This window comes from Dreissena polymorpha, chromosome 11 (genome assembly GCF_020536995.1).
Source record: "Dreissena polymorpha isolate Duluth1 chromosome 11, UMN_Dpol_1.0, whole genome shotgun sequence".
In the NCBI taxonomy this organism is placed as follows: domain Eukaryota; kingdom Metazoa; phylum Mollusca; class Bivalvia; order Myida; family Dreissenidae; genus Dreissena; species Dreissena polymorpha.
In genome coordinates, this window is record NC_068365.1 from 9158612 (window position 1) to 9186586 (window position 27975).

General features: G+C 34.9%; 1 protein-coding gene and 1 long non-coding RNA gene across 4 annotated transcripts in view; one reads left to right on the top strand and one right to left on the bottom strand.

Moving 5' to 3' along the window:
* Positions 1-27975, bottom strand: part of LOC127850361 (uncharacterized) — a 154912-nt gene that overhangs the window by 13194 nt on the left and 113743 nt on the right. The window lies entirely within an intron of this gene.
* Positions 17887-26418, top strand: LOC127850363 (uncharacterized). 2 transcript variants are annotated; one of them, XR_008035234.1, is made up of 10 exons: positions 17887-18554; positions 18696-18780; positions 19260-19360; positions 19868-20031; positions 21673-21757; positions 22237-22337; positions 22845-23008; positions 24650-24734; positions 25214-25314; positions 25822-26418. It is a non-coding gene; the product is annotated as an uncharacterized LOC127850363 (long non-coding RNA). The 2 variants fall into 2 exon arrangements; XR_008035235.1 differs by having other exon boundaries at positions 22845-22959.

Consider the following 27975-nt stretch of genomic DNA (forward strand, 5'->3'; position numbering starts at 1 on the left):
AAACATTATGACAGTTACTTTCCAGGTCAATGTTCAATCGGCAAAACCTTGGACGCGGGTCAAATTTTTTCAGACTAATGTTTATCGACTTAAAACATGCAATGCACACACATAAATATGGGACATTCATGGTTCGTGAACGGAGATAAAACAAGTAGGAATTGCACACAATATATATTGTTATCGCAACATGTCGTCTTGTATTTCGCAACACTTTTGTTGGTAAACATTGAACTTCCTCATAGAAATACTACAGTACGTATTTTTCGTTAGAATGGAGCATAAAATACGTATTTTTTAATGTTTTGTTCGATTTGCAATATCACATCTAGTATCAAATTCGAAAGTAAACGTTGTGTGTGTTTGTTTTGTGTTTCATATTGGCCAACCAAAATAAATACTCACATACAAATGTACCTCTTTTTCTCAAGTCTAAAACAAAACGCATAGCAAATATGCTTAAATATACACATGTACAATAAATAAATTGGAATGACGTCACAGATAACCGGTGCATCGACGGTCTTTCGACGGAAAATCAATGAACGCACGTCATAAGCCGGAAAATCGAGTAAGAGTGCACAGGATATTGTGGTGTTAAGTCTGATTAATGAAAACTTGCTAGTGTAAATATATTTGTATCCCCACCACGTTCAATTTCTTAGAAAGCCAAGAATAACAAATTATGGAAATTATATTAGGCATTAGCTTAGTCAAAAGGTAACCCATTTGTAATAAATGATTTCCTAAATTAAATTTACGAAATTATTAAACTTAATTCTTAAGAAAATGGCGTGTTAATTATGGTTTGGTTCAATATTACTCTAAACTGCCATTGCATGCAAAATGAGTTTGAACATTAAAACTTTAGAATTTATAATTACAACGAATAATAACTAATGCATGTATGTTGAACGTGACCTACTCAATAAAAAATATAGATACTAATTGACAGTGTCGGAAAATAACTTCCACATTTTGTTGTAAACATGATTATTTTACTTGGAAATCACCTATGTTCTAGTCGGTAGGTTTTCATTTACACATAAGTACATACTCAACAAGGTCTAAACAAAACAATAACATAACGAAACAAGAACTTAAAGAACACATGGACCAAGATGTAGATGCACTTGACAAGTGAGAAGTTACTTTTGTAAAAAGGAAGTTAAATGTAGGTTGTGGTTTCAAGTGAATAAATGTCCAATCGCGTAAACAACTATGGTTGTGTAATACCAACAGTTTTGTGCCTAATAAATATATATACATGGGTTTTGATTGTTTTGTATTAGCAATAAGTAAACTTAATAAAAATAAAAATATAATAGTAAAACATTAACATTGCATACAAAAAATGAAGTCTAACCAAACACATTTCGTTCTAGTTGTAAAAACAAATAATTACATTTGATTAAATAAAAACTATATGATCTTGAGGATGTTTTTGAGGCACCTATCCATGAAGACTTTGAGCTTGTTGGTCAGAGCATTGGGATTCACCAGGTCGCAGAGTCGTAAAGAAGGATATACTTGTCGTTGCTCTTTAAAATCCGGAGTTTACTATGGATAGTTAGGGCTGAACCCATAAACATCCACTCGAATATATTCTTCCTCGAGTACAGGGATTCGAGGTGTTTTAAAATTAAGCGTGGGCCTCTGAGAGACGCCATATGTCACGGTATGAACTTGGTCACGTAATTGGAGAGGTTGTATGGCGGCCCGGTTAGCTAAGTGGGGAGTGCACTGACCTTAACAGCGAGGTGTCCTGACTTTGATTTCCGGTCTCACCCTGTGACATTTGACGTTAACTACCTTTTCAAAACCTGATTTGCGTTTGAAACAAGTAGGCTTTGCGAATTTAAACGGGAATTATTTACGCTTCTCGGATCACACAAATTACATTTTTTTTAATCAAAATGTACATTTACATGAGTATACAAACATGTTTTCGGTGTCTTTGAAGTGTTGCCCTGACTTTTCAGTTACGGACAAACTTTTTTCACGCGGCACACCATCTCAGCATGTGTTAGTTATTTTCAGTATTGAATGATGTATGTAGAAGTAACGGTCAAATATACTGAATCGTAGTGTGCCATCTGTACCAGTAACGCGTTCAATTTACGTAAGCAAGCTCCATACTTCACTTTTGATATAAGATGTATACTTATTTCTACTTTGGTCTTTCATATAGTCTAAAATTAAAACTTCGCATATTATTTTTGTCGCAGCACATATTTAAATAGAAAAGGTGTACAGTATCGCAAATGATAATAACATAATATACATACTACTGCATAGAATGTTAGTGTTCTTGTTTCCTAAACTGACATCGTATTTTGACGTTTGCATACTAGCATACTGATTATGAATTGTTGTACTTAATCAATGATAGTTGTAATCATTATTCATTGAATTCACTGATTCATATAGGTGCATTTAGTGTAAGTGCTATTGTATAATTGTATTTTTGTTCTGATTTCTAACAGAAACTCGCAATATGCGAAATATTGTGCTAAATATATTGGTATATAAGGTCAGTTTGTTTGCAAGGATGATTCGGTGTGTTCGTTTAAATACTATTTTATATGGGAGCAATATTATCGTAGCATACAAACGCTGCATCCCGATTATCTTTCCCTTGTAAAAATGGTCATGTTATTTTTAAAACTGCAAATGAACTTTTAATATATGATTTTGAATATAATTTATTGTATTTGTGTAACACTGTGCAAACAAACAAATATTATCATATTTTGCATATACTTAAATCCTACGTATGGCCCAAATTATAAAGGAAATTATATACTCATGTGGGATTGACCATTTGGCAGTTGGCTTCTTTCCATTCATAAAGGACCGCATTGTATAACAACGTCTCTGTCCTGCTTTTGCAGCTGAAGTTTCACATTATGTGAATGTGTATTTACAAACAACTGGAACTGATTTTCTATTAATTTTAGAATACGAAACAGACAACGTAGTGTGCAAAATACCAGTTACAAGTAAGCATGTTGTCAACAAGCTATTTCTATAAAGCAATAGTTTTTTTAACAATTATCATGGCGCATATCGGCCTTCCGTAGTTTCATATATTGTATCGACAGTATAAGCAAACACCGTTTCTGATTTTATTGAATCGCCGGATAAAACATTACATATTATCTGTTCCAGTAGCAGGGTGGTTTTAAGTGGCAGCTGCTTTTTCTTTCTGTTATTCACTGTTGCTTTAGTTATATTTGCAAGCTTTACAACAGGAAGATATTTCAATTGCTCATATTGAGAAGAAGTCAATTGTTAGCAATCATCATGCCTTATGAGAGTGCTCGCCTGGGCGGCTTAATTCTGAATCCGTTTAACATGAACCGATATTGCCTGTTTGCAATAAGTGTACGTGCATATGATCATGACAATAGTAAGTATTTAATGTGATTAACGCCTTTTTAATGATTTTCGTATACTCGTTTGATAAACAAAACTAAGAATTTCTACTTCAACCTACCAGAAAGTGTTCAGTCTAAAATATATGTAATTATGTCAGTACGTTACTATGATTATACTGTTGAAACCGTAAAGTTATGTAACTTAGGTACAGCTCGCAAATAAATATCTAACCTTTCACTACTCAGTTACGATGAATATATTACGTTTCACTCTGGAAGTGATTTAAATTGATTGAATCTTACTTCTCATAGTGTTCTTTTGTTCATGTTTTTGTTTGTCATTGAACTCGTGCTAAACACACACGAAAAAAACCCGAAGGAAAATGTGGGATACAATCCATGAATACAATTTATGTTTATGTAGATTGTGTATCACGTAAATGTTGGCCAGCTATAACAAGTTTCACTAATAGTCCAACATTGTGATATTTGTTTCGGCGATTCGTCCTTGAGAATGCGTCATCCGCTCGCGTGCAGATAGTTTAGAAAGGCGGAATTCCAAGCTTTAAGTTGTACATCAAATCTCAGCGATGTATCGATAATGTTTAGATGTGTCACCGATACTTGGTAAAACATTCGTATTAACATGTCGGTCAGGAAGAAAATTAAAAGTACCATTTCCGAACTAAGTGCTTGTGTAGCAATGTTATTTAGTAAAATATAAATTTCATCAAGAAGAACATATGCATTGTCAGTCAGTTTACAACAATTTAATTTTGTTTTAAATATTTATATTGCGTCAATACAAAACATGTATAATCCAAGTTAAATCGTTATTAAATTTATAAAAAAAATCCAGAATTTGTTTCAGGAAAATAATTTGTGTCATCATCCGCAAGTCTTTTTATGAATCATGAAATGATTAAAGCTGAAAGAGTCAATGCAAAGCCACACACAATCACTTAATGTAGGGCCTACTTACAAACAAACAATGGTGCTATTGTACTTCTGAGGAAGAACACTCTCGAAGTAATTGGTATAAATGGTGCTTATTGTTGGTACAATTGCTTAAAGTATTTAATTGTCAACTGCTTATGCATGATTCATCATTGTTATACATTATTTAATGCATTATACATTTATGGATATTTTATTCTTCAAACATTTCACTCGTTTGAGAAATACACGATTCTCAACGCAATGTTCTATCTGATTGACAGTGTTTATCTTTAATAAATGCAGTGTGTTATACAAAAGAACTTCTTAAAATTCTTAGCTGCATGTTAATCTTGAACCTTGTTTAAATGCACTTTAAATAGTAAATCAATCTTATTTTACTTGAACCATTAGTTATATATGTTCTGATAATCTTAATTTGATATCATACTTATATATTCACATATCTGAAATTTATCATTTGAGATACAAATCTCAAAAAGGCACTTAACAATTAAGTTACCGTCCATGATGAATGGAAAAGTGTAATACGAGCATTGTATTCCTTCATTTCATTACTTCTTTTTTGACAAGCTCGACTAGCTGAGTGAGTTCGCATTCCACTTTAAAATAACTAGTATTTTGACTGGACATGAGGAGATTATATTCATTAAAATTGATACTACATTTTTAAGGAAGTCATCGTCATTAATAATTGAACTTGGAATAATTGATATAAATTTAGTTTTTAAAATCAGTTGTATCTTTTTAAATTAGGCCGACTTCCGTCAAATAATAAAAGGCTTAATCATTTAAAAGTACGAATGCGAAAACGTATAAAGCTGAAATGTGTTGCAGTATATAGGTATGTAAAATAGACAAAACCAATAAATTAAAGCGACCTTTAGAAATTAAATAATCAAAATGTTGTTTTAAAATCTATTTTGACATTTAGATACATGAAAATCCCTAACACCGTATATAATGTGGATTCATATTCCATGACTACTTCCGCTTCCGGTGTAAACATTTGCATTTTTGAATTCTTGAATTTTTTAAATGTGACTTCAAGAGTGTGAACATGTTTTCACTATAAACATATAGAGAAAACTGCACCGCCCCCTGGTTTCCATGTTTTTGTCGAGATATGAATAAAACCGATTTGTTGACCAAGTTTCATGATGATTGGGCAAAAATTGTGACTTCTAGAGTGTTCACAATGTTTCTCTATGGCCAAAAAAGGAAAACTGCCGCACCCACTGGCGGCCATGTTTTTCAACGGACCGGAACCACTTTTGAACTCAACCAACATATCATTTAGACAAACATTTTGACAAAGTTACATGAAAATTGGGCATGAAATGTGACTTCTATAGTGTTTACAAGGTTTTTCTCTTTTTTTTACCTAGTGACCTAGTTTTTGACACAACATGACCCAGTTTCGAACTCGATCGAGGTATCATTGGGACAAATCTTCTGCCCAGTTTAATGAAGATCGGACAAGGTGGCCTCTAGAGTGTTTACAAACAAAATGTGGACGGACGGACGGACGGACGGACAAAGACCGATCCTAAAAGCTCACATGTGCAATCAGGTGAGTTTAAAAGAAAAAAGTAACCCTCAACAGGGCTCGAACCACTGACCCCTGGAGTTCTGGAGTAAAAGACTACCACTTAGACCTATCGGCCATCGGTGATCATGCAATTGAGGATGTATTTTACACTTTATATAATCAATCCTCGTAGTTTTACAAAACATAACGGCATCAGAATTCTCCAAATTATTCAATCGTTTCGCGTTGCAACGCTTTATAAATGTCAGGTTTTTAAATCGTCCAAAGATGCATATAATGGCTATTTTAGAGCATGGTAAATGTTCAGTATTACTGTTTCTTCACCAGTATCATAATTAAAACGAAACTTTTCGTATCCGAAACAACATTTTTAATTTTTTCAATTTGCCAAAACGTTAAAAGGCCCCTTTAATGTTGATTTAAGTTTGTTACATCATTGTTGTAAACTGTGTGATTATCTTTTTTCTCATATTTGTGTTTTCATCAATATTTTCATGGTTATTTTCTTTATTGTGCGAATGATGTCTTTAAGATATATTTACACAATTTGTGTGCTACAATACTTAGCGTGATTGTTGTAAATATCGAATTTAATCCTCTGCCGCGACATACCAAAGTCGTGAAAAATGGTACTAATGGTACTCCCATGCTTGACGTTCAGCATTTAATGGGTAGCACTAAGAAGATCAATTGAAGCAGCCATGTAAGTTTTTGTTAGGGATACTGTCTTGGTCGCACAATAACTGTTACAGCTAATGTTACTTAGAAGATTATATGCGACGTTAAATAAATAATTATCAATCTGTGCTACATAACCGAATGTTCTCTCGCAAAATGAATTTGATTACTTTTAAATGTTGCTCGCATTGATCTATTAATTAGTTACTTCAAATAACCAGCTTTGAAGAATGGGGTTCTTAACAACCTTACTAATGATTTCCATTTTGATACATAAGTAATGACCCAAAATCATAAAGAAAGTGGTTTAAACGCACTCTTAAATGTATTAATTTGTTTTTGAAGTTCCTATTTAGTTAAGAAAAATATGTGCACATTGTATGCAGTTGTTAACTTCATGACATTTTGTTTAAATATTTTTAATATTAATGTTTACTTACATGTACGTGAACATACATCTACTATCTATGTTGGTGTTGTCAAGTTTAAGCTGTATAGTATAAATATAGTGCAAGTCAGTTATACATCGGTAATGGGTGGGGAAAATAAACGCTTGTTACGCACAATTCGGATATTTTTTAATAATTTACATATTTATGGCATGTATTGCAAATCTTTGAATACTTTTCATATGTGCAAGTTTTAAGTGCTATAAATAGGCAAACACAATAATTTCCTTACATTGCTATTTGCTGTTATTAAGAGATGGTTGCTTAGATATCTTAGGTGATTTAGCAATTAGATTATAATTTTCAATATATCCAATAACCCTATTTTGCTCTATAAAATACTTGAACATTACAAAATCCGTATTAAAATAAATGTTAGTAATTCGTGCCATGGTTGTTTCATTTACTGATATTTCTATTGTTTTCATGTATTTTCAGCCCAAGTTACTTCCCGAGTAGAACTGGGTTATTTCAATGTATCACGTAAAATATATCTTATAAGTTAATCAATTCTGTCGATCGCGAGCTAGAATAATGTTTAACTCATGCTTATGCAGCTTAATTTTCACATTGTAATAGTAACATATTAAACAACAAAAATATTCTACTGTAAGTGTTTTTACTTCCTTATTCATGTCATGAATATGCCGTAAAGGGACAGATTCGCAAATGTTGGTTTAAATCATATTGCCTAAACTTCACGTTTCTTTATCAGTAACTGTTTATATTTTTCCTATTATTATGCAACTTGACATGCATTACATATTCAAAATGCAAATGTTTTGGAAGCAATTTAATATACGTAAAATAGTTTCAACGCGATATTGTTTTGAAATTAATTTTTTGGCCTGATTACGTCCCAGGCCATAGTAATGAAACTAATTTCTGAGCCTATCCGAATTGGCTGGCTACCAAAAACTAAATTCCCAAAACTCCGATTTATTATTACCACTTAATTCATGCACAATAAAAGAAGATCTTTGCAGATCTCAATAACCCCCCTTGTAAATACAGAACATCACTATATAACATGACAGATCCATAAAACGTGTACAAAATATTATTGAAGCAAAATTGTTAAGCATAGGCTACGACATAGTTTCTATTGTTTACATATTCATGCGAGAATAAGTTCCTCACTTGACGGTCTATGCCGAAAAGTTACGAGTGTTTACGGAGACAGTAAGAATAATTTTTTTCTGAGACATTTGTTTAAGACATTATATTTGGTATTTATAAACATATTTCAAAATATTGTTATTTTATTTTGCGTTAACAGGACATTCGAGAAAAAAGAAAATGAAAAAAAATATTTTACGATCATTCTCGGCAATAGACTAAGTAACCGATTATGGAATTTCACTGCGCATATCGATAGCGCAAATCGAGCGCGAAAAGTTCTACGTGAGACAAAGTACACAATCTGTACACCGTTCTTCATCAGGGTTAGTGGATTTTCTTTTGTGTACACATTACAAAGGAAGTATGAGGGTTTTCCTGATCTGTTAATTGTCCCCTACCGGTAAAACCGGAGGGGACTTACGGCTTGTTCTCTGTCTGTCTGTCTGTCAGTCCGTCACACTGAAACTTGAAAAATGGATAGATGGCAATATGGAGATTATGCACGTCATTTCATTTTGTTCGTACGTCAAGAATTCTGGTTGCTATGGCAACAACTATATTAAAAATACTGACAATGGTGGAGTTTCACCGGTAGGGAACCATATTGCTTGGCTATCTCTTGTTATGTAAAAGAAAGCTATTTTAGGCTAGTGAAAGTAATTTATTTGACTCCAATAATAACAGTTTTTGTGCGGCCATGTTGTTGTTGTTGTTGTTGTATATCTTCACCGCCTATGTAGAATAACCTCTACTAGATCTGTAGAAATTAACAAAAGGTTATCGTTCCCACCACCAGTATCGTGTAGTCCTCCACCGTCTATGTACACTGCAGTATATACACACATATTGTCTTTTCTTACAGTCTCTGAGCTTCTGCACTCAACCGTTAGGGTCAATCCGTATACATTCGGACAAAGGGAGACATTCGGACAATACATTCTAAATGCATTTTACGTCACACTAAATCTAACCCCAGGCCTTCAGCGCCTACAGCGCTTTGATTAACAAATGTGTTTCTCCAAACCTCAACTATGAAATGTCCCCTTTAAATTGAACGACTGTCCTTAAACGAATGCCAAGACAAAAATCAACGCATTTCTAAAAAGCAATATAAACTTTACTTAAAGGAAAATGCTTTATTATTTTGTAACAGCAGACCAATTTCATAAATAAAACAAGGCGGCTTTGCCTTTTAGGCTTAAACAAAATATGTTAATGTTCACGGGTACAGGCGATTCAAATTAATTTCCGCGTACAAAGATTGTTTATATTTGTTGACTGAAATAAAGTCTAACGTCATCTTCTACCTCCGATTGCAGTATAAAAGGCATGAAATCCCGAGTGTATGATTTTATAAATGATACCGATGATTGCTATGCCGGAAACATGTACAGTATCTAAGAAATTTAAATACATGTACACATAAAGTTACGTGTTTGAACGATATATTCTATATAACTTTAATGCCATTAGATATAAGTTTTGTTTATCGCACTGTATAATATAGTTTACACACATTAAGTTGTGCAGTGAATTTATAAGCATACACGGCAACATATTGTGCAGTTGGAAAATGCCTCGTGTAGAAAAAAGTGTTTTAAATTAATGAAGAAATTAAAAATTTTGAGACTTCTGTCTTGCATAAGTCGATTTTCCTGCCTTTTAAATTACGTCGTCTGTGACGAGCCTGCTTTTATCGGATATTTTTTTCAGTTTTTACTGTGTTCGATCCCTTATTCCAAAATAATACCAAAATAGATTCAATTGTTTTTTTTACAAAAATGAACGCAATACTTTTAATTCCTTTAAAAAAACTCGTAGATTTTAACATCGTAATAGCTTTCAAGAAGGCTTCACTCTAAGACTTAATAATCGTTATCTTCTGCTCCAAAATGTTTTTTTCTGCCTAAATTGTATTCCATGTGTATTGATAAATCCCAATAAATAAAGAAGTTACTTTCCATTTTCTTTCTTAGGTTTAAATATTAATTTAACATTTTTTCTTCTAAATAATTCTAGGTTAAGCGTGAGGTTTCGCACGCCTTTCAACCAGTTATCCCCTCTATTAATCATTCAGCTGTTAATGTGTGTGTTGAATGGTTTGTATGATTTCAATTGTATAATGTCATCATTGGTTATGATTATTTCTTTAATTAGTGTGAGGTTTGACATTTCTGTAAACTGTTTTACAACCTAATGCTTAGCATTGACCGTCCTAAGGTGGTGTCACCAGCTTTTATCATATTTTTGTCTTTAATTTTATGTTGAAATTATTGTAACTTATATGTTACATACTTTAAAAAAAGACTGGAATTGCTTAAGTGAATTAAAAATAAATTCGAGTTTCATTACACTATCTTTTTCTTTGTATTAACATGTTATAAAATGTATTTGCTTTTACGTGTTTTTTGTTTTTCAAATCTAGACGTGTACGTCTTGGTGAGAACATGCAAAATGGATTCCGCAAAAAGCGCAGTACTATAGATTATTTGTCAAGTCTAACTTATATCATTGAAACACGTAAAATAAAAAAAACAATCAACATTTAGCGCTTTGATAGATTTTCGCAAAGCGTTCGACTCCATCGACAGAAATCTGCTTTGGCGTAAATTAGATGATATCGGTTTATCAACCACAATGCTCTCAGCAGTAAGGTCACGGTACAAAAATGTTTCATCCTGTGTTCGTGTAAATGGTATGACTACTGACTGGTTTAGTGTAAATTCTGGTTTACGACAATGTTGTTCTTTGTCAACAGTTATGTTTAACAAATTAATAAATGACATAGCTGTATCTCATAAAGCTTAATAAAGTATGCATATAGGCAATTAAAAAATATGTATACTATTGTACGCTGACGATATAGTCCTGTTAGCGGAAAATGAAGGTGATTTACAATCTATGTTATCATTGTTAAACGATTGGCGTATTTCAAACGGTATGTCAGTAAATGCTAGTAAAAGTAATGTTGTGCACTTTCGTACACAATCTACACAGAGATCAGAGTACATATTTATGTGTGGTCAGATGAAAAAAGAGTATGCAAATAAATATATGTATCTTTGAATTATGTTGACAGACCATTTAGACTATAGTATTATTGCTAAATATGTTGCTCAAAGTGCTGGGCGTGCCCTTGGACTTCTTATTGTTAGGTTTAAAAATTGTGGTGGTTTACCATATGATGTTTACACAAACATGTACAATGCATGTGTTGTTCCTGTTATATCTTATGGGGCTTCAGTTTAGGGAATATAACAGTTCTCTTGCATAAACGCTATCCATCATAGAACAATGAGATTGTTCTTGGGCACTGGAAAGTACACTCCAAAATGCAGCGGTTCAGGGTGAAATGGGCTGGAAGCTTATAATTGACTAATGGAATGCTGTTTGCAATCACTGGAACCGTTGTTTGAATTGCAGTAGCAGTAGAATTAATAAGAAGATTTTTACATGGGCTCTGAATAAAGGTAACAGTAGATGTAAAAATATACCTTTTAGAGTGAAAGAAAAGTTAAGTGATTTTGGTCTGCAGTCATATATCCAATTGCCTTTTAATTGTTAGCATTTATTATCTGATGTAAGAACTTTTGAACAGACATATTGATCAATGGTATAATGATTTTCAGAGAGTTAATGGTGTAAATGGTAATGGACGTAATGGACGTAATAAATTACGAACATACAGGCTCTTTAAAGATCATTATCAGGTTGAAAATTATTGTAGACTTACTCTTCCATTTCCGCATAGATCGGCTTTAGCCAAGTTTAGGTGCGGTATTGCCCCATTAAGACTGGAAACTGGGGACTATGACAATCTACCGGAAAATGAAAGAGTATGTCCATTATGTTTAAGTGCTGTGGAGTCAGAATCTCATGTGCTCCTAGAATGCCCTACACATTTTTATGATAGAAACTTATAAATAGAAAAGGCTAATATTGTAAATTGTAGCTTTTTCGCTAAACGATACTGATAAACTCAAGTTCTTGTTTACACACCCAGATATGATTAGAACTATAGCAAAAACCTGTTGTAACATATTACAAGTCAGAAACAATACCTTGTACAATAGATGATTTTAACAACTTTTAAGATCTTCAGCTATATTTTAACTTTACTTATTCTTAAATTTTTAAGATCTTATGCTGAATGTTCAGTTGGAGAATGTATGCTATTCCCACCACTATTTCACTTTTCAAATTTGTAACCACCAATAGAGTCCGCATGCATGCCGTGCTGTATTAATTAATATTTTAGAATTTCTAAAGTTTGTATAGTATTTAAAGTAGCAGCATTCTCAAAATTTCTCAAACAAATTTTATTCTATGAATAAGACGTGTACAGTATAGTGCAGGTTATCATCTGTTTTTAAAACTAGTATATATATACATGTTATATAGTCTTCTATTATTGCATAAGAATAGTCATGTTTTGGTTTTAATACATTTTAAAAGTACATAGGTGAGGCTGTATCCATTTATTGATGTTTTATCAGTTTTAATAATTAATAACATGTATGTACATTAAAATCCCTTATAAGTCTTTTGTAAAATGGTCATATAGAATGCAATGTATCCATTTTACGAATGTTAAAAGACTTTTTTTTACAAAACATAGTATATACTGGGACTATAACAATGCAATAAACTTGCTTGCTAGTACATTGGAATGAAATTGAAGAAAGGTAACTCTTTAGGGCTTAAAAATGGTTTTTAAGATTTTTAATTGTTTGCGCAATAATGCATTTTGTAATGACGGACAATATATTGAAACAAGTGTATGGCATTCTTGATAGGGTCGGTGGTGGTAATGTAGTTTTTACAATCTATAATCATAATAGTCATGTAAAGTACATGGATAAGCGTTGAATAAGTCTCCTATAATTCATTGTATGAATGGCCAATGTTTTATCTATAGCTTTATGTTTTATATATGCATTGTGAAAATTGTAAATATCGGATGAGACTTGAATAAACTATAAAACTAAAACTAAAAACTTCATTCCGGTTTCAACCTCATTTACTTTGAATTAACGGCGTCAAGACAACGAGAGCAGCTTTAATTATTCAATATATTTACTGTAGTGTCCTGTATTGTTTTTTTATATTGGGCACCTGCCCTTAGTAATATGGTCATTAGTATTTCCCTACTTACAATTTTTCACGAGTTTGAGCATTCATATATTTGGAAAAATACACGATAAAAGAAAAAAGTCTAAACACGTTTGGCAATTTTGCAAACAATCGTTTTCCTGTTTATCGCAAGTCTCGAGCATTTCAAATACCATATCGATGTTGACGTACTTGTACGCTTTATCTTTATTATTAAAATACCACTTGAAGATATATACTATATCTCTAGACAAACTGATTGCACATAATGGAGCACACATAAAATGTAATCCCTAGAATTGTCAACTATTGAAATGCCTTCTTGAAGATGATTAATTTGTCAGAGAGCATAATACCTTGTGAATAAGCGTTCCACCCAAAACACTTCACTTGAAATCGAATCGATGATCGCATACGAGTCAGATGCGTAGCCGATACACACTTTCATATGCTAGACACAATGCCCAACAACGCTACATGTATATTGCACGAACTAAGATCGTACGTAAAATTTAGACTTGCCGTGGGTTTGAATAAATGTCCTTGATGAAACATTTTTTATACAAGATTTAGTTACAAAATAAACGTTCTATTACAAAATCAAGCCCTTACTTAGGCAGTTCAATAAGGTCAATGATATAACGAAAAATATGTCTTGCATAGGCAGCTAATACTCAGCTCGACCGGAAATGAACGCAAATCATGTGAACTTCTGTAAAGTCTACACTTTACTATTGTAATCGAGTTTGATTTTGATAATCTATTTACTAAATACAACACTGATTTTCCGCTGGGAAATGTAATTTGAGTGTCTCTGTCGGTCGGTCGATCTATTGTTTTGCATGTATAAAATGTTGTCAATTTTGGCCCAAACTACTTCCACTCGTCTCACGTGGTTATGTAAAAAGCTTCAGTTCTATTCAATTGTTGATGTGCAAGACACTCATTTCAATCACAGTGATGAACACAATCTTGAGGCATTTGCCATGGAACACATTTGCAAATGTGGATGCGGCAGTATAAGTCGAGCTTTTGACGAAGCCATTTCATGGAATTATTGAAACAATATTTGAAATGTGTGCCTTAAGTTCTAAATATTTCAAAATTATTCCATATTGAAGCGCATTTTCAAAAGATATGCAATTCACTATGTGCGTAAAATCTTCCACAGTATCTTTCTCAGCAAAGTTCATTTCGATAATCAATCTACAAAGTAAACTGTGTCACGGTATAAATTGATATATTTTCAAACTTTAGGGAAGCTTATTTTCTTGTGTAAGTTTGTGTACTTGCCGTCTTTTTTTCAATAAGCAGATACACCTTACATAGAACAACATCGTGGACATTACAGATCGGCAAGCTCCGTTGAAAGATCGCTGGACTACAAAGCCGATAATCACGTGGATAGATTCCTAACCCGGTTTCGGAACTATTGTGGAGATTAAACTGCAAATTGTTGTTAAGGGCAGTTTGCAGTTTGCAGTTACTGATAAAAAAAACACTTTGCAGAAGCATGAGCAATGAATATCGGACAACCATCTGAACCAAACAAAACGTGTGAGTAGGTTATCCAACCGTCGTGATATGAATGGAATTCTTTTCAGCACAGCGAACACTCCAACACAAATAATAACACCCAAATGCCTCAGTATACCACTTTGCTAGTAATACCGTGCTAGTTCGAATGTATTAAACAGATTTACAGGTCACATCAATTATGTGTCTGAAAGAGTTAAGCCACAGACAACATTTTATTATGCAACAATAACAAGGCAATAACAATGAAATTATGGAACAAAAGTTATGCTATTTGAGCAATTCATCTTCCTTATAGGAACTATATTGATTCTTCTGATGGTTTTCGGTGTATGCTCTGGCTAAACCAGGCGGATGGTAAACCTGATCCAAAGACACAGCCCTAACACATTTTTATTGTGCTAAAGTTTAATAATAACACGATTTTTTAAAAGCATTTTAACGCGAACCTGATAATTATACGGTATTTTAGTTCCTCCATACACACGTGATTGTAAGTGATTTAGAATAAAATGAAAAACAATATATCACCAACAAACTAATAAACTCAAAATAATAAAATACTAACACATCTACACTTTGATCCACATCTATCAGGCGATTAGATAAATGTGATTACAGGTGATTTAAAACAAAATTTAATATTATAGAGCTATTTTTAACGTCCCTTGTTATATCATTGATATACTTAATTAATTACGAAAAGCTAAATTATATGTATACGTTAATTATTATTAGGAACAAAGCAAACAAATGGCAATTCGATGATTTAATAGAAAAATACATGACAAATGTTAATAGAACATCTAGATAGTTAATTTTTTTTATTGAAATTAGTTTTTTGTTGAGTTGGATTTGTCGCCGTTGTTTCCGTTGTTCAGCAGAATTTAAGTAATAACACGGATGTCAGTTAACCGACTCGCACATACCTGGCAAAATGGTGATTACCCTTAAACATAACCGACAAAGTGGTTCTTGTCCCTTTAACATAGTTGACAAAGGTGCGCGGAGATATTTGTCGCGCTTATAACAAGCCAATAATAGTTTCATGGAATTATTGCAACAGTTCGAATGCGATCAGAGTTCAAATTTTCTCAAAATGTTGCATTTTAATAGCTGCTGTCGAATAAAATTACACGATTGCAAATCGAATTGTATTTTCACATGTACTCATAATTTTTATTATAATGTTATTTTTCAACTGTCTCTTGTGATTATATGGATGTACAAAATTAATTGCGATAACCTGAACTATAAGACAAGACAATTATTATTAGGAACCAAAATCACCAATTGCAATTTGATGATGTAATAGAAAATTATTTATAAACGAAAATAGAACATTCAGATAATTTTAAGTCTTGTTGAAATCAGTTTTTTAAGCTGAAATTGTTGCCGTTTTTCGTCGTTCAACAGTATTTTAGTAGGTCAGTAAACCAACTTGCACTATTCCTAGGATAGCTGGTTTACAAGTGCTAAGTGCACATACTGAGTAAACTGCCTTTTTTTTTATCGACATCAAACATACTTGTTCATAACCAAGACATTGTTTAAAACACGTATTCGTTTTACACGTTTGAGGTGTGTTGTGCATGATAGTGCTACAATGCTAATTTTTAATAATGAAGTAAACCGTTCGATATAACTTAATATAACATTAGATAACTGCATATACAATATGTAGATAGTTTTGAAACAATATTATTCAATCATTATTAATGCAGTATTCTCTAAAAAATATAATTAAAGTTTGCAAGTATATAACAAGTATAACAAGAAAGTGTATCAACAAAAATTTAAAAATATGACAACAGCATCAGAATTTTATTATATGTCAGTATATTATTCAGCATAACAGAGCTTTCTGAACATGTACAAACATATGGCGATTACAAGGCATTTGTCTTTAATATTCGGTATTGATGGCCCCATGCGTTCCAATGGAACTCCTGTATGCAGAACACATTTCAAACTTTGTTCAACATCTTCAAGCAATAGACCGCTGCTTAGCAAAGCGTTCCCTTTTCCGTCATCACAAATGGCATTTTTAAATTCAAAAAGACGTGTGTGCGACCCACATCTCTCCAGAAACATCCTGCAGTGGCCTGGGTTTACACGTGTATCCATCCTGTACACCTGCATGTCGTCCGGTATGGTTTGAGCATTGATCCCACCTTCCACACACAGGCCACTGTTCATCAATAATAAACGGTCAAGGTCGCTATTATTCCAGCAGGCTAGCCCCTCGGCCTTGCTGCCAGCTGTGATGAAAGTACAAGGACTGAATCCCCCGCTCGTCAGCATATCGCATTCCCTGAACTGCTCGACACGCCTCCGTCTTATCTACTCTCCACATACCAGCAGGGTCATTATACAGTGTATGGCAGACCTCCACAGACACACCTTCAATATCATGCTGAAAATAAACTGATGCCAACTAGTGTATTGTATTTAAATGTCGTTTAATTTACAATGCAGCATTGTTCCATTCGTTTTAAATTCATAAAAACAACTTCAATGTAAACTTGGTCCTAATTGTCATATGATATTTTAGTTCGATAAAAACAAAACTAAGATTTTAGTAAATTCAGAAAGCATGATATCCAATTATTTGATTTTAATATTAATCCATTTTGCAATTATTTACCGACATAATTCACAGTTATTGTATTAAAATTAGCTGTTTCAATTTACTTGTACTGAATGCATAAAATCATACCAATACTTCAACATTTGTCCATGAAAATGAAGAAAGAGGATAGGAAAACGCGAAACAGTGTAAAAACACTGTCAGCAAATATATAAGTTTCATCCCAGAAGTCATGCCTGCAAAACCTGCACTTCAATTAGAAATTTAAACGATTCTGTATCAACAGTACTCTAAGTATACGTCGTGCATAAGGTATTCTTTGATGATCTTACATCAACAGTTGATTTCCTCGCCCTTTGATAAGTTAACACATGGAAACTTGTTAAATTATATTTTATTTTGCGCTATTACAAATGTAACCTATTCATATTTTTTTAAAACAAATACTTAATAAAATAATATTTTTTAAATAATGAACACTAAATCGATACTTTCATTCATAACATAAGGTTACATTACACTAAATCATTGTGTATCCCTCCGTGGTCCATTCGAAAGTAGTGCCTATTTCTAAAGAGTTCCTTTTCTCTTCTTGAATATAAGCCATTTAACAATGTGAGACATGTCTTTTGTGGTTATTTGTAATATCCTGTATGTGTCTGGAGTACTTTGATGCCTTGGATTGGAAGCTAACTTAAAAGATGAACTTTTGAGGGTGTGTTTTCTATTGTGAGGGGCTTTTGTCGAAATTAGGATTCCGAAACGCGTTTTTCTACGGTGGGTTCATTCGACAGCGATTTACTTTCTTAGAAGTTGCGAGACGGTATGTTTTTGATTGCAACTATTGGAAGATGACAGATCCATCTTTAAAATGATACCAGGTTCGGAAAAATTGATACGTCGGAAAGGCAAGAAAAATGCTGTGAAAGTTGTCAGTTTTATAATGGGACCCTATGGGAATCGGAATTAGTGTAATATAACCTTTAAAAAGCACATTTACTGCAATGTCAAGGTCACATGGATTCGTCTGCAAGCGAGACAAGTAGGAAATGAATTTTAATGAATGTTTTGATGATTTGGGTGCTAAAATAGATGAGAGATGTCAATATTTTGGTCCAAATGGATGTTTTAGGTGGTTTTGGACTGTTCCGGATGGGTGGGGGACCTGGTATGGACAAGTAAGGGTAACATTTCCAACAAATCTTAAATGTAAATATTATTATGTCCATAGATTGAAGTTTCAGGTGGAAAGCAAGATGAAAAATATGCCAAATTACATGCATGCAACCCATTTATGCCATTTTTCTCTTTGTTTGTAGGCCTGACCGTTTGTCCTTGAGCCGTAGATGGTCAACAATCCGCTAGCTCTCTTGCTCTGACTGGTGCACTGGACATGATTTCAATGTGAGTCATCATACTGATTGTTTAATTAACACATGAATTTCAGTTTGTTCGTTTAAGTACTAACTTAGCTGTGTATTTACAGTGGACGTAGTGGTGCGCAGCAGGTGGTAGACTAGGTATTTCCATAAATACACTATGTTTACAGAATTGCGGCCAGTGGAGCAACATAGCTGATGAGTTAATAGCACTAGTTCTTCAGACAAATAACTTTATTTTCAACCTATAAAGCATATTTAGCTGTAGGTGGGGCCATTTAGCTGTAAGATCTGGCTTTTGTTCTGTTAAGCCCTTAGAGTAATGAATTTCAGAGTGAAGACCATAGCGCCTTTTCCTAGTCAAGTATCGGGCAGCTGTATGTCTTTTCAGAAATGCACATGTCTTCTTAAGCATGTCATTGTGTTTGCTTTTAATAAGATAGGCAATAAACTCATAACCTTTAGACAAATGAGCATCTGTAAATTCAGATTTCACTATTTCAGAGTCAGCCAGACCATGATTGAGCTTAAGGATTGTGCTGCGGATGCAGCCTGTGCAGTTCCGGGAGAAAGTCACTGTCTTGGGCAATGCGGTCTGGTGTCAGGTAAGCTCTATTGAAAGCCTCACACTTTTGGGGGGTCTGAAGCCTTGTGCTGTCAATGCGATCTGGTTCAAGTACAATCAGAATGCATTCTCAAAGCAGTACTTCATCAGATATGGTTATCTCAAGCTTACAGTTCGCGGGCAGATATGACTTCGATTTGTTCTTGCTAGCAGAACCCCTACAGGCCAAACTATGCGTTAAGCACTATTTTCCACAGCAACCCTTGCAGAAAGAAAAACAATACTTAAAATTACTTCTGGCATTTAATTTCTAATTTCCTTTATATCTCTTTTGTATGTTTGTTTGCCCTTTTTAACTCTGACATTCCATCTTGCTCACATTGATGGAGCATACCTGTTTTTGTTTAGATCCAAGTCCCCAGCTGCTCGAGTTTGCCGTGTCGATAATGAGAAAGCCATGGCATGATGTCTCCTCTATGTGTTTCCTTATCTCAGTGTTGAACATAATTGCCAGTTTCAGGGGCCTAAACATTTTATTTTATTAAAGGTCTGGATGATCCTTGCCTGACTGCGGGTTTGTGTACACCTCAATCCGACTCTGTGTCCTGAACAGAGGCCGCAGTGGTGCAGCGCTTGTGGACGATCCATCAACATCCTGAAAGGTCAACACTACACCAAGCTGGGAAAATTGATCCTGATAGTCATCCCCAGGTAGTGGAATGAATGTACACTGAACTACAGAGGAATCACACCCAAATGACTTTCCTGCCACGACATTAGTGTGGCCACTCGCGTAGGAATTCCTTAGCAAACGTGCTCTTTTGCATGGTGACTGTGTGGCATTTTTTCAAAACTTACGCTTTCAACACTGGATTTTAAAGGGAATACTTAATAAACTTTCGCTAACAGGACTTATTTATATGAGAGAGACTATCTGGATGCGCATTAAGTGTCACTTTGTGTCGTTAGCTGTTGAAGGAGCGATTTGCGCCTTTTTAAGTGTTAATTTTGGGTAGCCGGCTTGTATCGGCTTGAAAGCTGCAAATTATGCCTCTCATCATAATAGCATTAATTTTTGTAAATGCAATGTGTATGTTTAGATTGTAAGTGAAGCTTTTAATAATAATTTTCTTAAAAAACATGATTTTATATGCTGCCAGTGAGTTTTTTATTGAAAAAAGTGCTTAAAATTAAAAAAAAGTCTCCTATTTCATCAAGAAAAGTACACTGATTCACAATCAATACATTTATTTGGGCCTTTTGCTGATATATTGGTGAATTTCGCATGCAATGATACCAGTTTTTTGCCATAAAAGTTACGCATAACAATAATTGGAGACACAAAATCAGCTGTCGTCACTTAGACTAAAAATCATGCATTCCGACTTGACTGCGGCCAATTTAGTCACCGCTTTAAATGGCCATTTTAAGGCCTTTACCCCCATCCGAATGCACTGAAATTGCATATTCATTGTGGAAATAGTTGAAATCTCATGTGGAGAAAGTTTGAAAAAGATAGGACAAAGTTGAGTTCCCTTAAAGGTTACATTACACTAAATCATTGTGTATCCCTCCGTGGTCCATTCGAAAGTAGTGCCTATTTCTAAAGAGTTCCTTTTCTCTTCTTGAATATAAGCAATTTAACAATGTGAGACATGTCTTTTGTGGTTATTTGTAATATCCTGTATGTGTCTGGAGTACTTTGATGCCTTGGATTGGAAGCTAACTTAAAAGATGAACTTTTGAGGGTGTGTTTTCTATTGTGAGGGGCTTTTGTCGAAATTAGGATTCCGAAACGCGTTTTTCTACGGTGGGTTCATTCGACAGCGATTTACTTTCTTAGAAGTTGCGAGACGGTATGTTTTTGATTGCAACTATTGGAAGATGACAGATCCATCTTTAAAATGATACCAGGTTCGGAAAAATTGATACGTCGGAAAGGCAAGAAAAATGCTGTGAAAGTTGTCAGTTTTATAATGGGACCCTATGGGAATCGGAATTAGTGTAATATAACCTTTAAAAAGCACATTTACTGCAATGTCAAGGTCACATGGATTCGTCTGCAAGCGAGACAAGTAGGAAATGAATTTTAATGAATGTTTTGATGATTTGGGTGCTAAAATAGATGAGAGATGTCAATATTTTGGTCCAAATGGATGTTTTAGGTGGTTTTGGACTGTTCCGGATGGGTGGGGGACCTGGTATGGACAAGTAAGGGTAACATTTCCAACAAATCTTAAATGTAAATATTATTATGTCCATAGATTGAAGTTTCAGGTGGAAAGCAAGATGAAAAATATGCCAAATTACATGCATGCAACCCATTTATGCCATTTTTCTCTTTGTTTGTAGGCCTGACCGTTTGTCCTTGAGCCGTAGATGGTCAACAATCCGCTAGCTCTCTTGCTCTGACTGGTGCACTGGACATGATTTCAATGTGAGTCATCATACTGATTGTTTAATTAACACATGAATTTCAGTTTGTTCGTTTAAGTACTAACTTAGCTGTGTATTTACAGTGGACGTAGTGGTGCGCAGCAGGTGGTAGACTAGGTATTTCCATAAATACACTATGTTTACAGAATTGCGGCCAGTGGAGCAACATAGCTGATGAGTTAATAGCACTAGTTCTTCAGACAAATAACTTTATTTTCAACCTATAAAGCATATTTAGCTGTAGGTGGGGCCATTTAGCTGTAAGATCTGGCTTTTGTTCTGTTAAGCCCTTAGAGTAATGAATTTCAGAGTGAAGACCATAGCGCCTTTTCCTAGTCAAGTATCGGGCAGCTGTATGTCTTTTCAGAAATGCACATGTCTTCTTAAGCATGTCATTGTGTTTGCTTTTAATAAGATAGGCAATAAACTCATAACCTTTAGACAAATGAGCATCTGTAAATTCAGATTTCACTATTTCAGAGTCAGCCAGACCATGATTGAGCTTAAGGATTGTGCTGCGGATGCAGCCTGTGCAGTTCCGGGAGAAAGTCACTGTCTTGGGCAATGCGGTCTGGTGTCAGGTAAGCTCTATTGAAAGCCTCACACTTTTGGGGGGTCTGAAGCCTTGTGCTGTCAATGCGATCTGGTTCAAGTACAATCAGAATGCATTCTCAAAGCAGTACTTCATCAGATATGGTTATCTCAAGCTTACAGTTCGCGGGCAGATATGACTTCGATTTGTTCTTGCTAGCAGAACCCCTACAGGCCAAACTATGCGTTAAGCACTATTTTCCACAGCAACCCTTGCAGAAAGAAAAACAATACTTAAAATTACTTCTGGCATTTAATTTCTAATTTCCTTTATATCTCTTTTGTATGTTTGTTTGCCCTTTTTAACTCTGACATTCCATCTTGCTCACATTGATGGAGCATACCTGTTTTTGTTTAGATCCAAGTCCCCAGCTGCTCGAGTTTGCCGTGTCGATAATGAGAAAGCCATGGCATGATGTCTCCTCTATGTGTTTCCTTATCTCAGTGTTGAACATAATTGCCAGTTTCAGGGGCCTAAACATTTTATTTTATTAAAGGTCTGGATGATCCTTGCCTGACTGCGGGTTTGTGTACACCTCAATCCGACTCTGTGTCCTGAACAGAGGCCGCAGTGGTGCAGCGCTTGTGGACGATCCATCAACATCCTGAAAGGTCAACACTACACCAAGCTGGGAAAATTGATCCTGATAGTCATCCCCAGGTAGTGGAATGAATGTACACTGAACTACAGAGGAATCACACCCAAATGACTTTCCTGCCACGACATTAGTGTGGCCACTCGCGTAGGAATTCCTTAGCAAACGTGCTCTTTTGCATGGTGACTGTGTGGCATTTTTTCAAAACTTACGCTTTCAACACTGGATTTTAAAGGGAATACTTAATAAACTTTCGCTAACAGGACTTATTTATATGAGAGAGACTATCTGGATGCGCATTAAGTGTCACTTTGTGTCGTTAGCTGTTGAAGGAGCGATTTGCGCCTTTTTAAGTGTTAATTTTGGGTAGCCGGCTTGTATCGGCTTGAAAGCTGCAAATTATGCCTCTCATCATAATAGCATTAATTTTTGTAAATGCAATGTGTATGTTTAGATTGTAAGTGAAGCTTTTAATAATAATTTTCTTAAAAAACATGATTTTATATGCTGCCAGTGAGTTTTTTATTGAAAAAAGTGCTTAAAATTAAAAAAAAGTCTCCTATTTCATCAAGAAAAGTACACTGATTCACAATCAATACATTTATTTGGGCCTTTTGCTGATATATTGGTGAATTTCGCATGCAATGATACCAGTTTTTTGCCATAAAAGTTACGCATAACAATAATTGGAGACACAAAATCAGCTGTCGTCACTTAGACTAAAAATCATGCATTCCGACTTGACTGCGGCCAATTTAGTCACCGCTTTAAATGGCCATTTTAAGGCCTTTACCCCCATCCGAATGCACTGAAATTGCATATTCATTGTGGAAATAGTTGAAATCTCATGTGGAGAAAGTTTGAAAAAGATAGGACAAAGTTGAGTTCCCTTAAAGGTTACATTACACTAAATCATTGTGTATCCCTCCGTGGTCCATTCGAAAGTAGTGCCTATTTCTAAAGAGTTCCTTTTCTCTTCTTGAATATAAGCCATTTAACAATGTGAGACATGTCTTTTGTGGTTATTTGTAATATCCTGTATGTGTCTGGAGTACTTTGATGCCTTGGATTGGAAGCTAACTTAAAAGATGAACTTTTGAGGGTGTGTTTTCTATTGTGAGGGGCTTTTGTCGAAATTAGGATTCCGAAACGCGTTTTTCTACGGTGGGTTCATTCGACAGCGATTTACTTTCTTAGAAGTTGCGAGACGGTATGTTTTTGATTGCAACTATTGGAAGATGACAGATCCATCTTTAAAATGATACCAGGTTCGGAAAAATTGATACGTCGGAAAGGCAAGAAAAATGCTGTGAAAGTTGTCAGTTTTATAATGGGACCCTATGGGAATCGGAATTAGTGTAATATAACCTTTAAAAAGCACATTTACTGCAATGTCAAGGTCACATGGATTCGTCTGCAAGCGAGACAAGTAGGAAATGAATTTTAATGAATGTTTTGATGATTTGGGTGCTAAAATAGATGAGAGATGTCAATATTTTGGTCCAAATGGATGTTTTAGGTGGTTTTGGACTGTTCCGGATGGGTGGGGGACCTGGTATGGACAAGTAAGGGTAACATTTCCAACAAATCTTAAATGTAAATATTATTATGTCCATAGATTGAAGTTTCAGGTGGAAAGCAAGATGAAAAATATGCCAAAGTACATGCATGCAACCCATTTATGCCATTTTTCTCTTTGTTTGTAGGCCTGACCGTTTGTCCTTGAGCCGTAGATGGTCAACAATCCGCTAGCTCTCTTGCTCTGACTGGTGCACTGGACATGATTTCAATGTGAGTCATCATACTGATTGTTTAATTAACACATGAATTTCAGTTTGTTCGTTTAAGTACTAACTTAGCTGTGTATTTACAGTGGACGTAGTGGTGCGCAGCAGGTGGTAGACTAGGTATTTCCATAAATACACTATGTTTACAGAATTGCGGCCAGTGGAGCAACATAGCTGATGAGTTAATAGCACTAGTTCTTCAGACAAATAACTTTATTTTCAACCTATAAAGCATATTTAGCTGTAGGTGGGGCCATTTAGCTGTAAGATCTGGCTTTTGTTCTGTTAAGCCCTTAGAGTAATGAATTTCAGAGTGAAGACCATAGCGCCTTTTCCTAGTCAAGTATCGGGCAGCTGTATGTCTTTTCAGAAATGCACATGTCTTCTTAAGCATGTCATTGTGTTTGCTTTTAATAAGATAGGCAATAAACTCATAACCTTTAGACAAATGAGCATCTGTAAATTCAGATTTCACTATTTCAGAGTCAGCCAGACCATGATTGAGCTTAAGGATTGTGCTGCGGATGCAGCCTGTGCAGTTCCGGGAGAAAGTCACTGTCTTGGGCAATGCGGTCTGGTGTCAGGTAAGCTCTATTGAAAGCCTCACACTTTTGGGGGGTCTGAAGCCTTGTGCTGTCAATGCGATCTGGTTCAAGTACAATCAGAATGCATTCTCAAAGCAGTACTTCATCAGATATGGTTATCTCAAGCTTACAGTTCGCGGGCAGATATGACTTCGATTTGTTCTTGCTAGCAGAACCCCTACAGGCCAAACTATGCGTTAAGCACTATTTTCCACAGCAACCCTTGCAGAAAGAAAAACAATACTTAAAATTACTTCTGGCATTTAATTTCTAATTTCCTTTATATCTCTTTTGTATGTTTGTTTGCCCTTTTTAACTCTGACATTCCATCTTGCTCACATTGATGGAGCATACCTGTTTTTGTTTAGATCCAAGTCCCCAGCTGCTCGAGTTTGCCGTGTCGATAATGAGAAAGCCATGGCATGATGTCTCCTCTATGTGTTTCCTTATCTCAGTGTTGAACATAATTGCCAGTTTCAGGGGCCTAAACATTTTATTTTATTAAAGGTCTGGATGATCCTTGCCTGACTGCGGGTTTGTGTACACCTCAATCCGACTCTGTGTCCTGAACAGAGGCCGCAGTGGTGCAGCGCTTGTGGACGATCCATCAACATCCTGAAAGGTCAACACTACACCAAGCTGGGAAAATTGATCCTGATAGTCATCCCCAGGTAGTGGAATGAATGTACACTGAACTACAGAGGAATCACACCCAAATGACTTTCCTGCCACGACATTAGTGTGGCCACTCGCGTAGGAATTCCTTAGCAAACGTGCTCTTTTGCATGGTGACTGTGTGGCATTTTTTCAAAACTTACGCTTTCAACACTGGATTTTAAAGGGAATACTTAATAAACTTTCGCTAACAGGACTTATTTATATGAGAGAGACTATCTGGATGCGCATTAAGTGTCACTTTGTGTCGTTAGCTGTTGAAGGAGCGATTTGCGCCTTTTTAAGTGTTAATTTTGGGTAGCCGGCTTGTATCGGCTTGAAAGCTGCAAATTATGCCTCTCATCATAATAGCATTAATTTTTGTAAATGCAATGTGTATGTTTAGATTGTAAGTGAAGCTTTTAATAATAATTTTCTTAAAAAACATGATTTTATATGCTGCCAGTGAGTTTTTTATTGAAAAAAGTGCTTAAAATTAAAAAAAGTCTCCTATTTCATCAAGAAAAGTACACTGATTCACAATCAATACATTTATTTGGGCCTTTTGCTGATATACTGGTGAATTTCGCATGCAATGATACCAGTTTTTGCCATAAAAGTTACGCATAACAATAATTGGAGACACAAAATCAGCTGTCGTCACTTAGACTAAAAATCATGCATTCCGACTTGACTGCGGCCAATTTAGTCACCGCTTTAAATGGCCATTTTAAGGCCTTTACCCCCATCCGAATGCACTGAAATTGCATATTCATTGTGGAAATAGTTGAAATCTCATGTGGAGAAAGTTTGAAAAAGATAGGACAAAGTTGAGTTCCCTTAAAGGTTACATTACACTAAATCATTGTGTATCCCTCCGTGGTCCATTCGAAAGTAGTGCCTATTTCTAAAGAGTTCCTTTTCTCTTCTTGAATATAAGCCATTTAACAATGTGAGACATGTCTTTTGTGGTTATTTGTAATATCCTGTATGTGTCTGGAGTACTTTGATGCCTTGGATTGGAAGCTAACTTAAAAGATGAACTTTTGAGGGTGTGTTTTCTATTGTGAGGGGCTTTTGTCGAAATTAGGATTCCGAAACGCGTTTTTCTACGGTGGGTTCATTCGACAGCGATTTACTTTCTTAGAAGTTGCGAGACGGTATGTTTTTGATTGCAACTATTGGAAGATGACAGATCCATCTTTAAAATGATACCAGGTTCGGAAAAATTGATACGTCGGAAAGGCAAGAAAAATGCTGTGAAAGTTGTCAGTTTTATAATGGGACCCTATGGGAATCGGAATTAGTGTAATATAACCAAAATCAGTTTCTGATTCGATACAGCCACATTTTTGACAAACGTATACAGTTCTGTATCCATATTTTAATTGATTGCTATGGTAATATAGGAAACAGTTAATTCTCAAAACCTACAAGTAACAATAAGATCTCTCCGAAAATATTAAGTGCTGTTAGTTGAACTATAAAACGTGTCTTTTGTAGGGGAATTAGATTTAACAATACTAACGGCATCGAGCATTGGCATCGAGCAAATACAAGCTCACAATTGAATAATATGAATATATACATTTAAAATTGATATAAAAATACCATGCAGTGTATTCAAACGTAGACTTTTGATATGCGACATCAAAGTTGGCTACCCAATATCAAACAATCAATAGTGGTAAAAGAGGTATGAACTATATAAGGAACAAAACAGTTTATTTCGTAAATAAAGGCCTCCGGCCCATAATAAATAGCACACTATTACACAAGTTTAGAGTTGTTCCCATGATACATAATACAATAACATCAAATAATACAATTTCTAAAGTTGTGCATTTTCAAAAGCGCATGATAAGTTGAGCAATCACTATAAGAGTTAAATTACCAGGCTTTGTCATGAAAATCTTTAACAACATCATTGGTCGTGCGTTAATGTTTGGTTGTGGTAGGCGGGCCAAGCAGTTAATCTGTAAGTATGTGAGCGGCTGAGCAACTCTT